This window comes from Molossus molossus, unplaced genomic scaffold (assembly GCF_014108415.1).
Source record: "Molossus molossus isolate mMolMol1 unplaced genomic scaffold, mMolMol1.p scaffold_m16_p_1, whole genome shotgun sequence".
NCBI classification, from domain to species: Eukaryota; Metazoa; Chordata; class Mammalia; order Chiroptera; family Molossidae; genus Molossus; species Molossus molossus.
This window is the reverse complement of record NW_023425344.1, coordinates 171,913,621-171,927,783: the sequence shown is the minus strand read 5'-3', so window position 1 is coordinate 171,927,783 and position 14,163 is coordinate 171,913,621.

The window sequence follows — 14,163 nt, the reverse complement described above, 5'->3', positions numbered from 1 at the left end:
AATAAATGATGCTCACTCACAAAGACTCCTTTACATAATCCCTCTTAGGAAAAAAGAACTGCTTGTTGTAAGACTGACAATTCCTAAATGTCCCCCTAAACAGACTCGATTGCAGTCTTGGTATTTGCTGTCTTTCATTTTAGGAATAATTGCCTCCTTTTTTCTGAGAAAGTAATGATGCGGAACTATTTCTTCTTCAATTAAATTATTTTAAACAGAAGAAAAATAATTATGAATCATGTGGTAGAAGGCCACATGATTTATATTTTAGTAGATTTGACTTTGTTTTAAAGAGATTTTCTAACTATTTAAAAAATTAAATGCTTGACACAAACAATGCATCTTTTTTCCTAATTTATGTCCAGTTCAGAGAAAGCAAAGTGGAAAATGGAATAGAAAGAAAGAGTTTTAAAGAACAGGAACAAATACAGACTACATCAGGGACATAGGAAATGAACATGAGAAGACAAGCAGAGAAATGCATATTCTATAAAATCTAATACACAAATAAACTCAACTGACAAAAGAAAGTTATTTACTTAAAAAAAATAAAATATGGGAAGAAAAATCCCACCTTGGAGTATGTTACAATCTTTATTGCCACCAAAGACTTTTAAAAATGTAATTTTTATTTATAACTATATACATAATCAGAAACCTTACTTCCTAAAGATTGCCACAGTACATAAAATGAAGTTAAATAAAAATGTTTCCTCAGAATGGAATCTTTTTCTTTCTGCTGGGGAAAATTTATCATTTTAGACGATCTCATAAGTAAAATCATAAACCAGGCTGTATTATATGTAGTATCAGGAATGTAGCACAGAACTATACAAAAATGTTTCTGCTCCTGGGTATGCATGGCAGCAGACCGTAGACAAACACACCAAAGAGAAAATCTGATATTGATGAGTGCTCTGATAAAAATATGACAGAGTGCCCTGGCTGGTGTAGTTCAGTTGACTGGAGCATCGCTTCATATACCGAAAGGTAGTGGGTTCAATTCCTGGTTGAAGCACATGCCTAGGTTTCAGGTTTGATCCCTGGTTGGGGCACGTACGAAAGGCAATAAATCGATGTTCTCTATCCATCAATGTTTCTCTCTCTCCCCCTTTCCTTGCTCTCTAAATCAATAAGTATATCCTCGGTGAGGATTTAAAATAATAATAATAATATTATTATACTTATAATAATGTAATATACTAGAAAGAGATGGGAGGAGAGACTGCTGTTCTACGTGAGCCGGGCTGAGAGAGCTTTTCTGAGGAGATGGCACTTCAACTGAGGTCTGAAGAAAGAGTTGGTAAAAGCCATGAAACAGGAAGGTGTGGTGCACTGAGAAGAAAAGAGGAGAAAGAAGCAGACAGGCCAGTGTGGCAAGATTGTAGTGGGAAAATGTGGGGGCAAAATGTATTTGAGGCAAGATAGAGAGGAAGGGCCAGATATAGATTAAGTGACCATTTGTCTTCCTTCTATTTGAGATGTTTTATGCAGAGTAGTGGCATTATCTGATTTACATTTTAGAAATACTATTTTGGTTACTAGTAAAGAATGGTTTATAGAAGGCAAAGAGCGAAAGGAAGACCAGTTAGGGAGCATTTGAAGTTCTATAGACAAGAGATGATGGTAGGTAAACCTGGAAGGTAAAACAGGAGATGAAGAAAATAATTTATACCAAAGATATATTTTGGAGAAATAGTCAAGGGGACTTGTTGATGAGAGGTGAGGAAGTAAGAATAACTCTTGGGACTTTGAATAGCATAACAGTGCGAATGGTTGTGCAGTTTACAAAGATAAGGATAACTAGAAAATGTAATATTGGAAGTTAGACATTCTGTTTTAAATTTATTTTGTTTTTAAAATGTATTTATTTTTGTCCGGCCGGTGTTGGTCAGTGGTTGAACATCAACCCATGCACCAAGAGGTCGCCAGTTCGATTCCCAGTCAGGACACATGCCCAGGTTGTGGGCCTGATCCCCAGTGGGGGGCATGTAGGAGGCAACCAATCAATGTTCTCTCTTATCGATGTTTCTATCTCTCTTTTCCTCTCTCTCTAAAATCAATAAAGAAAAAGAAAAGAGAGAGAATAAATCTCACTTAAAATAAATAAATACATAAACTATATTTATTTTTAATAAATAATATGTTAATATGTTTTTAAAATAAAAAAATAATTTGTCGATGAGAATTCACCTTCTCATCTCAGTCCTTTGTATGTCCATTTCTCCCCACATCTCACAACAGAAAGTTAATATTAATTCCTGTTATAGCCTTCAAACGTTATATTTATTTATAAGCAAGCATGAAAATAAATTCTTGGTTATATTTTTAAAATATATTTTTATACATTGGGATGTATAGGTAAATGTTGGACTTGATAACTTCTATCAAATGCATGCTCTCAAGAAACCACTCTTCCAAACAAGATGTAGACTATTTCCATCACTCCAAAAAGTTGCTTTGTATCCTTGTCATCCTCCTCCACAACCAGCACTGTAGTAAGCAACCACTTTCTAATTTCCAACACCATAGATTTGTTTTACTTTTCTTTAGATTTTATAAAAATAAAATCATATGACAAGTATTCTATTTTATCTGGCTTTTAAAGTCAGTATTGTGATTTTGAGGTTCGCCAAATAAATTCATTATCTGTAGCTGTTCCTTTTAATTCCCCAATAATGTCTACACACACACACACACACACACACACACATATTCCAAATGTTTTAGTATTTTTATGATTTTATGGGCATTTAGGTTGTTTCAAATCTTAAGCTATGAATAAGATTTCCATGAACATGCTAATATAAATCATTTTGTGAATATGTGCTTTCATTTCTCTTAGCTAAACACTTATGAGTAGTACTACTGGATTATAAAATAAATGTATAGTTACATCTACCTGAAATTGCCATTCAGTTTTCTAAAGTGACTGAACTAATTTAAATTCCCAACAGCAATATGAGAAACTTCAAGTTACTCCACCAACTCACCAACATTTGTTGCTGTGTGTTAATCAAGCCTTCTTGTTTTCTGTATTTATGATGCTTGGACATCATGGGGCCTTACCAGCTCTACAGAGACTGCCTCTCCCAGAGCTGGCCAGTTCCTGGAGATAGTGAATGACTGACCTGCAAATGTACCTTGCATAAGCAAACCAAGCAATGGAGAGCCCATACTCCTACCATCTCCTTTATCTGGCTCTCACAGCTCTGATCCATTAACTGGGCAGCAATGACCATTGGTGGGGCAACTGAGTCATTACATGAAAGTTTCTAGTATCCAGGATGTTATATGCTTCTGGGGGCACTGGATCAGCCACTTTCTTTTTTCCTTCTGAGGTTTGCTGAGGCAAATTTATGCCTCTTCTGCAGAGTAGTGGCAGAGTGCTGTGCCTGAAGACATGACTATGTCATGGGCCATTTCCCAGATGACTAATGATGTTGTGCATCTTTCCATGAGCTTACCAGTGATTTGTATATATTCCTTTCTAAAGTTTATTTTTAAATCTTTTGTCTATTTTTCTGCCCTGGCAGGTTTGGCTCAGCAGTTAGAGTGTCAGCCTGCAATCCAGAGAGACTTCGCTCAGTGGTTAGAGCATCAGCCTGCAGTCCAGAGAGACCAGGGTTCAGTTCCCGCTAAGGGCATGTACTTCGGCTGCAGTTTGACCCTGGCCCTGGATGGGTCATGAGGGTGGCAGCCGCTTGATGTGCCCCTTTCACGTCGATGTTTCTTTCACTCTCTTTTTCTCTCTCTCCCTCCCGCTCTATCTGAATAAAAAATGGAAAAATGTCCTCGGTGAGGATAAGAAAAATAAATAAATAAATAAATAAATAAATAAATAAATAAATAAATAAATCTTTTGCCTATTTTTGACTTGGAGAGGAGGAAAAATTGAGATTTCATATTTGCCTCCTACTATGTGATTTGCTTATTAGTTTCATAAAGGTATATTTTTATGAGAAGTAATTTTTAAAGTTAATTTATCACTATTTTTACTATAGCTTCTTTTGTGAAAATCATTGCTTATCCCAAGTATGTAAGAAAATATATTCTTCTATGTTTTCTTCTAGAAGCTCTATTTCTAATTACTACATTTAGGTCCTATGATCCAACTCAAATTAATTTTGTGTGTGCAGTAACATAGTCATTATTTTTTAATGAATATTCAGTTGCTATAGCATCATTTGTTTAAAACTTTTCTTTCTCAGTCAGTTGTATTGGTACCTTTGACAAAAATCAATTTACTATTTATGTGAATAGTATGTTTCTGCACATTCTATTACGGTTCATCAATCTGTTTGTCTATTCTTACATCAATACCACAATCTCCTGGTTACTGTAGCTTTATAATAAACCTTGAAGTTAGGTAGGAGAAGTCTTCTAACTCTTCTTCATCTTCTTTTGCTATTCTATATCAGATGAAAGCAACTTTACAGTTATGAAAAAACAAATATTTAAAACTATAAGTATTGTGTTTCCTGAAATTAAGTATTGAGGGAAAATTGGCATAGAATCAACTCTGAAATATGTCATAGTAAAACTATAGCACTTTAAATGTAAAGAAAAATCCCTATAAACCTCTGTGCATACATACACACACACACACACACACACACACGGGTTTTTTCTTGTTTGCAGGCTAGCATCAGACTTCTTTGAGTAACAACGTAGAGTTAAAAAAAAAAAAAAAAGTAGAATGATATTGAATTAAAGTATACCATAAGGATTTTATATTAAGGTGAGCTGTCAAGTCTCAAATCAATTTTAAATGTGCACTAACCCAGAAATTCATATTCATCAGCTTTTTCTGTTTAATGTACAAGAGGATATATTATTAAAGCTGTAGTTAAATAATTGAAGTATTAATAGTAGAAACAGTATAAAGGTAATACTTTTAATAACTATAATCTGGGTTGAAGGAAAGGAGGAAAAAAGGTATATACTAATTTTATCATTGCTCATAATATGGACCTAATAGAATTACCTAAAATTTTCAGAAGTTATTTTTATCATATATCAGGTATAAATAGAAACCCTAGAAATGTGTTTTCTAATGTGGTAGCCAACAGCAATATGTGATTATTGAGCAATTGACATTGGCCATGAACTGAAGAAATACATTTTATTTTTTATTATTTATTTTTTCTTTTTTAATTGAATTCATTGGAGTGACATTAATGAAATATATAGGTTTTAGATGGACAATTCTATAAAACATTATCTGTATATTGTATTGTGTTTTATCAACCAAAGTCAAGTCTCCTTCCATCACCATTTATCTCCGCCATACCCTCTTCTACCTCCTTCTACCCCATTTCCCTCTGGTAATTGCCCTGCTGTTGACTGCGTCTATGCATTTTCACCCAGTTAATTAATTGATGTAAAAAGGCACATGTAGCTACTGTATTAGATAGCACATCTCTAGAATAATATAATGATTTTTACTTACTTAAATATTAGTCTTTCTAGTTGATATGCTATTGTTTGTGTTAACCTTTTTTCTTTCTTTCTTTCTTTTTTTTTTTGTTCTGGAGAGTCACCCAAAGCAGCAACAGGCTTTACATAAGAGAGAAATAAATATTTACTGTATAAACCCAATGCAATTTTATGGATTGGAAGAATCAATATAGTTAAAATGGTCATGTTACCTACTCAAAGATACATACAGATTTAATGCAGTCCCCATCAAAATTTCAATGGCATTTTTTTTAAAGCAAATGATCAGGCCAGCCAGTGTGGCTCAGTGATTGAGCATTGACCTATGAACCAAGAGGTCATTGGTTTGATTCCCGGTCAAGGCACATACCCAGGTTGTGGGCCAAATCTCCAGTAGGGGGCATGCAGGAGGTGGCCAATTGATGTTCTCTCTCACTGGTGTCTCTATCTCTCTCTCTCCCTCTCCCTTACCCTCTCTCTCTAGAAATCAATAAAGAAAACAAAAAATTTTTTTAAAGCAAATGATCAAAAAATCCTCAGATTTGTATGGAATCACAAAACACCCCAAAGAACCAAAACAATTCCGACAAAAAAGAAGGTCTCACATGCCCTAACTTCAAACTATACAACAAAATGACAATAATGAAAACAGCATGGTATTGACAGGAAAACAGACCCATGGACCAAAGGAACAGAACTGAGACCCTAGAAAGGAAACCACATGTATATGGGCAAATAATTTTCCACAAAAGAGCCAAAAACATACAATGGAGAAAAGAAAACCTCTTCAATAAATGGTGCTGGGTGAACTTCCATTTGACCCAGTGATTCCACTTCTAGGAATATACCCTAAGAAGCCTGAAACACCAATCAGAAGGAATATATGTACCCCCATGTTTATAGCAGCACTATTTACAATAGCTAAGATCTGGAAACAGCCCAAGTGTCCATCAGTAGATGAATGGATAAAAAAGCTGTGGTACATATACACAATGGAGTACTACGCAGCTGTAAGAAAGAAAGATCTCTTATCCTTTGAGACTACATGGAGGGACCTGGAAAGTATCATCCTAAGTGAAACAAGCCAAACAGAGAAAGACAAGTTTCATATGATCTCACTTATTTGTGGAATATAATGAACATAACAGTGTGAGGAATGGGGTAGTCCCAGAGACGTGGAAGTAGGGTACAGACTAACAATCCCCAGAAGAGGGGGTGGTGGGGGAGAGATAAACCACAGAACTTACATGCATGTATGCATGAACAGTGGACATGGACAACAAATGGGGAGAGGGCAGGGAGGGTGGGGGAGGTAGGAATCAGTGGGGGGAAAAGGAGAAACATCTGTAACAAAAATTAATTAATAAAAAAAAGAAATTAAGTGAAAAAATAATAAAGTATAATTTTTGGAAAAATAAAATAAATGGTGCTGGGAAAGCTGGAAAGCCACATGCAAAAGAATGAAACTAGACTATAATTTGTCCCTGTGTACAAAAATTAATTCAAGATTAATAAGACCTAAATATAAGATCTGAAACAATAAATTACATAGAAGAAAACATAGGTACTAAACTATTAAACATTGGTCTTAGAGAATATTTTATGAATTTGACTCCAAAGGCAAGGGAAGTCAAAGCAAAAATAAATAAATGGAACTATATCAAACTAAAAAGCTTTTGCACAGCAAAAGAAACCAACAACAAAACAAAAAGGTAACCAACAGAATGGGAAAAGACATTTGCAAACAACAGCTCCAACAATGGGGTTAATATCCAAAATATATAAAGAACTCATACAACTTAACACCAAACAAATAATTCAATTAAAATAATCAAAGCGCCTGAACAGGCACTTCTCCCAAGAAGGCATACAAATGCCCAGCAGACACTCAACTTCACTAGCTAGTAGAGAAATGCAAATCAAAAGTATAATGAGAGCCTGGCTGGTGCTGCTCAGTGGTTGAGTGTCAACTCATGCACCAAGAGGTCACCAGTTTGATTCCCTGTCGGGGCACATGCCCAGATTGTGGGGCAAATCCCCAGTAGGGGGCATGCAGGAGGCAGCCAATCAATGTTCTCTCTCATGAATGTTTCTCTCTCTCTCTCTTTTCCTTCTCCTCTCTCTAAAATCAATAAAGAAAAAAAGAATTTAATTACAATGAGATACCACCTCATACCTATTAGAATGGCTATTATAAATAAGACAAGTAATAACAAGTATTGAAGAGGTTGTGGAGAAAAAGGAACCCTCATTCACTGTTGGTGGGAGTGTAAACTGGTACAACCACTATGGAAAATAGTATGGAGGTTCCTCAAAAAATTAAAAATAGAGTTACCATATAACCCCTCTTCGGGCTATCTACCCCAAAATTTTGAAATGATTTATTTGTAAAGATATATGCACCCCTGTCTACTGCAGCATTATTCACGGTGACCAAGACATGGAAACAACTGAACTGTCCTTTGATAGAGGATTAAAGAAGAATACACACACACACACACACACAATGGAATACTAGTTAGCCATAAGAAAAGATGATATATTGGCATTTGTGACAACGTGCATGGATCTTGAGAACATGATGCTAAGGGAAACAAGTCAGACAGAAAACGTTAAGAGCCATGTGATTTCACTCATATGGGGGATAGAAAACTAAAAGCAACAAATGAACAAATAAAAACAAACAAAAAACATGTAGACACAGATAACAGCTTTGTGGTTACCAGAGGGAAGGGGGATGGGGATATTTTTTTAAAAAGGGGGGTCAAGTATATGGTGATGGAAGAAGATCTGACTTTGGGTGGTGAGCACACAATGCAATATACAGATGATGTATCATAGAACTATACACTTGAAACCTATATATCTTACTAACCAATGTCACCCCAATAAATGTATTTTAAAAACAATGACATTTTGGTATTATAGCTGTGGCATAATCAATCAAAATTGATAACCACTAGAATTAAAAGTAAATCAATAGCTTTACCATCTTCTTGAAAAACAAAGACTTTAGTATATTTAACTCCAATCACACTAACACTTGACCTATATAAATGTTTTTATGTACTGTAATTTACTCTTTGTAAGCTTCAGAGCTCGGTTTGTTGTTATTTAATACAATAGATGTTTATTTAGATTTACCCATATGTCATTCTTTTTCTCTGTCATCTCAAAGCTACCAGCTGGGATCACTTTCTTCTTGTTTCAAGTACATCCTTTGAAAATGTTCACTTGATTATCTGCCAGTAGCAAACATTATTCCTGCTTTTCTAGGGATGTTTTTATTTTATTTCCACAGAGTTAACGATTATTTTCCCTTTGAATATCGATTGCAACTCTTCATTGGTTTACATTTTGCTGTTAAAATCAACTGTATCCTTAACTGCCTTTCCCTGGAATGTAATCTCAGTTTTTCTATTCAGATATTTCCAACATGGTTGTCTTTATTGATCTGCAGTTCCATTATAATGTAGCTCAATGTGTATTTTTTTTTTAAGTATCCTGTTGTTATTTTGGTGGGATTCCTGAGTATGGAAATTGGAGTCTATTAATTGCTTTGGAAATTTTTTTTAGCATTATCTCTTCAAATGTTGCCTCTGCCAAAATTTTCCTCTCTCCTGAAACTCTGATATTTGTTAGAACTTTTTCTTCTGTTTTCAAGGTCTCTTAACTTCTCTTTTATTCTTTATATTCCATTTTGTCTCTGTCCTGCATTTTTTTATAATTTCCTCAGCTCTATATTCTAGGTTACTATTTCTCTCTGGGTGTGTCTAATTTGAAATTAAACACATCTATTGAATTCTTATCCTGAATCTAAAGTTCTCTTTGTTTTTCTAATAATTTTCTAGTTCATTTTTATAGTGTCCTCCTTGTTTATAGTTCTAGCTCTTTTTTATTTCTCCAAAAATACTAAATATACTTAGTTTATATCCTGTAGTTCTTTTACAGTTTTGATTCTTTCTGTTGTTTTCTGGCTCTCACTTACTGAGCCTTGCTTTCTTGGTGTTCATTGATATTTTACTGTAAGCTCCTATTTCTTCAAAGTGTATCTGTAAAATACTTTGAGTCCTAGAATACAGGATATTTGTGTGTGTGTGTGTGTGTGTGTGTGTGTGTGTGTGTGTGTGTGTTTTATCAGGAGGCATTATAACTCTGGAAACTGAACAAAATTATTAGCTAGCAGTGATTCAGAGTACTCAATAGTATACATTATAACTAAAAAAAATATGTGTGAGCCCACTTACAGTTCATAATTCTTTTTCTCTCTTTAGCTTTTTGGGTGATGAATTTTTAAAAATCTATTTTACCACTACTCCAAGAATATATTTTTTTGAGATCTTAAGTTGCTGTGTAATATTTCCCTGGATGAGCTGCGCTTTGTCTCTTATCCATCTCTGTCCCTACCACCAATACTTGTGGCCTTGAAAACAGAACACAATTCCTCACAGTGGAAGCTGATTTCTATTCACCATATATTTCTCTGGGTTCCGAATTTGATTTTTATTATTGTTTTTTAAAATTCATTTAATTTATTTTTATTACAGATGTTTCTCTCTTTTTGCCCATTGACACCCTCTTCTCAGTCGTGCCCAACCCCCCCATCCCCAGCATTGTCTATCTCCTTGTTTACACATATATGTGTAAAAGTTCTGTGGTTTATCTCTTCCCTCCCCTGACATCCACTTCTTCTGAGGTTTCTCAATCTGCACTCCACTTCCATGTCTCTGGATATTTTGTTCCTCAGCTTGTTTTGTTTATTATATTCCACAGATAAGTGAGATCATGTGATATGTGTCTTTCTCTGATTGGCTTGTTTCACTTAAGAGAATACTCTCGAGGTCCTCCCATGTCTTCTCAAAGGATAAAAGATCTTTCTTTCTTATGGCTGCATAGAATTGCATTGTCTATATGTACCACAGCTTTTTTTTAAAAATTTTTTATTTATTAATTTGTTTTGGTTACAAATGTTTCTCATTTTTCCCCCATTGACCCCTCCTCCCCTTTCCCCCCTCCCATCCCCAGCTTTGTTGTTTATGTTCATTGGTCATGCATACATGCAAGTTCTGTGATTTATCTCTTTCCCTACAAGCCCCCCACCCCCCACCCCCGAGGCTTGTCAGCCTGTATCCCACCTCTATGTCTCTGGGTTAATTTTGTTCAGCAGTTTGTTTAATTCATTATATTCCACAAATAAGTGAGATCAAGTGATATTTGTCTTTCTCTGCTTGGCTTGTTTCACTTAGCATAATACTCTCCAGGTCCTTCCATGCCATCTCAAAGGATAAGAGATCTTTCTTTATTACAGCTGCATAGAATTGCATTGTGTACATGTTCCACAGCTTTTTTATCCACTCATTTATTGATGGACACTTGGACTGTTTCCAGATCTTAGCAATTGTAAATAGTGCTGCTATGAACATAGTGGTACATATATTCTTTCTGATTTATGTTTCAGGCTTCTTAGGGGATATTCCTAGAAGTGGAATCACAGGGTCAAATGACAGTTCAATTTTTAATTTTTTGAGGAAACACCATATTGTTTTCCATAGTGGCTGTACCAGTCTGCATTCCCACCATCAGTGTACTAGAGTCCCCTTTTCTCCACACCCTCACCAGCACTTATTGCTTTGTTGATGACAGCCATTCTGGTAGATGTAAGGTGATACCTCATAGTCATTTTAACTTGCATCTCTCTGATGATTAGTGATGTTGAGCATTTTTTCATATATCTCTTGGCCATTTGTATATCCTGTTTGGAGAGGTGTCTATTTAGGTCCTCTGCCCTTTTTTTTGTAATTGTTTTTTTTTTTCTTTATTGAGTTTTAGAGAGAGAGAAAAGGAGAGGGAGAGACAGAAACATTGATGAGAGAGAACATCAATTGGCCACCTCCTGCATGCCCTACACTGGGGATTTGGCCCACAACCTGGGCATGTGCCCTGACTGGGAATTGAACCAGCAACCATGGGTCGACGCTCAACCACTGAGCCACCCCGGCCAGGCCTGCTGCCCTTTTCTTTTATCCTCGCCGGAGGACATTTTTTCCATTTTTTGTTCAGATAGAGTGGAAGGGAGAGAGAGAAACATCGACATGAAAGGGACACATCAAGTGGCTGCCACCCACACGACCCAACCAGGGCCACGGACAAACTGCAACCGAGGTACATGCCCTTAGTGGGAACCGAACCCGGGTCTCTCTGGACCGCAAGCCGACACTCTAACCACTGAGCCAAACCGGCCAGGACCATTTTTTAATTGGGTTCTTTGTCTTCCTTTTGTTGAGTTGTATGAGTACTCTATGTACTTTGGAAATTAGCCCCTTATCTGACATATCATTGGCAGTTATGTTCTACCATATAGTGGGTTCCCTTTCCATTTTGATGGTTGTTTCTTTTGCTGTGCAGAAGCTTTATAGTTTGATATAGTCCCATGTGTTCATTTTTTCCTTTGTTTCTATTGCCTTAGGCATTGCATCAGTGAAAATTCTGCTGCATGTGATGTCTGAAGTTTTGTTGCCTGGATTTCCTTCTAGGATATTTACAGATTCATTGGTCACATTTAAGTCTTTTGTCCATTTTGAGTTTATTCTTGTGTATGGTGTAAGTGGTGGTCTGGCTTTAATTTTTAGATTCTTATTATTCCACATCATTTTTGTTTTTTGCCAGCTCAACAAAGTATTTAAAAAAAATGTTTATCCAACATGTATATTTGCTTTTAGTGAGAGGTTCATTAAAGCTATCTAATGTCACAGCAGATGGAAATGGAGTGCAACCACATAGATTTTGCATTGTCGAGGCATGTAGCATTCCATATTGTTTAGTCAAGCCAATACCCACATTAATTTTGGTCTTAGATATAGTTGTCCTAGTTTCTCAGTCTTCACATGATTGAAGTTTGTTCTGGTAGTTTCTTCAAAAGGGTTCTTGGAAACAATATTTAAAATTTTTTGTTTAATATTTAAAATTGTTTATAGACTTGTAATTTAAATGCCAGTTTTGCTAGATATAAAATCTGAGATTTATACTTACTTGTCTCAAGAATTTAGTGCCTTTTGTACCACCTCACCTCCATTTACTTAAGAATAGATAATTATAATACATAGTAATGCAAGACAGGCAAACTGGCCTGCTTCCAATGGAGCTGGGTGGGCGAGACTTCACCAACTTTGTTAAGGAAAACTCCAACCCCCAGGGAGAGACTGCCAGTACCAGTTGGTTGCTATTTTTCATATAGTTGATATATTTTTTATTTTTAATGAACATGTATTATTTTAGTAATTAAAAATTTCAGGAGAACTTTATTTTTGTTTGGATAAGAAAGGGTTTTTTTTTTTTGTTGTTGTTGTTGTTTTTACCAGATGTAATAGTAATCGTGAGAATAGCACGAAGCTATGAGATGAGTGAAACTTGAGTTCTAAAATCTCAGGCAGGTCAGTGAGTAACTGAAATTATAATCATTATCTGGAATTAAAGATACTGACTTACTCAATCCAGATATTGATGATATTGAAAACAGAAGCTCAACACTAGTTTTGGAAGGAAGAAGAAATAAAAGAGGCTGAAAGACAAATAAAAAGATTAAAAGACATTTAGAAATAATGAAGAAGAAACAGGGATGAGTTACATGGGGAGAAAAAGTCTAATCATATAACTGAGGATATGGGGTGATTTAAAGGCATGAGAATATTCTATATGAGATTAATACCTGTTTATACTACTCTAGCCTGCCTTATAGCCCTGTTCATTTTCTAAGGCAGTATTTATTTCAAAATCTTGTCACTATTCACATTCAGAGCCAAATAATTTCTGGGGCATGACTGGGACATGTTCAGCAGTTTCCCTAGCTTCTATATATAAGATGATGTTGTGACTGCCAAAAATGTCACCAGACATTGCCAAATGTCTGCTAAAGGTTGAAATTGTCCCCAGTTGAGAATAACTAATCTAGGTTTGTATAGCAATTTTGTCTTCTATGAATCAAGCTAGGTCTCTGTTCACCAGTATGCTGAAATTTGCCACTTCTCTACCTATTCCAGATAGTATTTCTAATTAAGTAATTCTTCATTACACTACTGTTTTTTATGTTATTTCTTTTTATTCTTAGCTTCAATATTTTCTACAAATATTCTCTGTAATGATATACTGGTATTTGAAGAACATATTACATCAGTAGTCTCTTTCCCAATAACATTAATCTTAGCTAAATGAAGGATAAATGACAAAATGAACAGAAGTCTGGCTTGTTCAGATGCACAGAAATAACAATAAGGTAACATAAAATCTAGAAACAGTAGAACTCACCATTTTTATTATGTATGTGTATACTTCATGTTACATTTTCCCCCATACTCTGTCATAAAATGTTAGAGAAGCCTACTGTTTTATACATTTCCAGGCAATGGGAAATCAACTCAACCTTCAGGAATCATAATTTTAATTAATGTTTTTGGGATCTTTGAAGGGAAGTCACTGTAACATGGAAGATGAAAGAGTGCCATCATAGAGAAAAAATCCCAAAGTGAAGAAAATACTTTATGCACCATCATTCCATCTTGTGTACCTCAGGTGCACCAGGTCAGGCACAAATTACCTCCTCAATTAATGAGTAGAATATAAATAGCGACTATCCTAGAATTGTTTTCAGCATTCACTCACATATATTTATTCCTGATGCTGACAGGAATCTACTTCCCTCAAAGTCTAGTCATGTTACGTTATCAAATA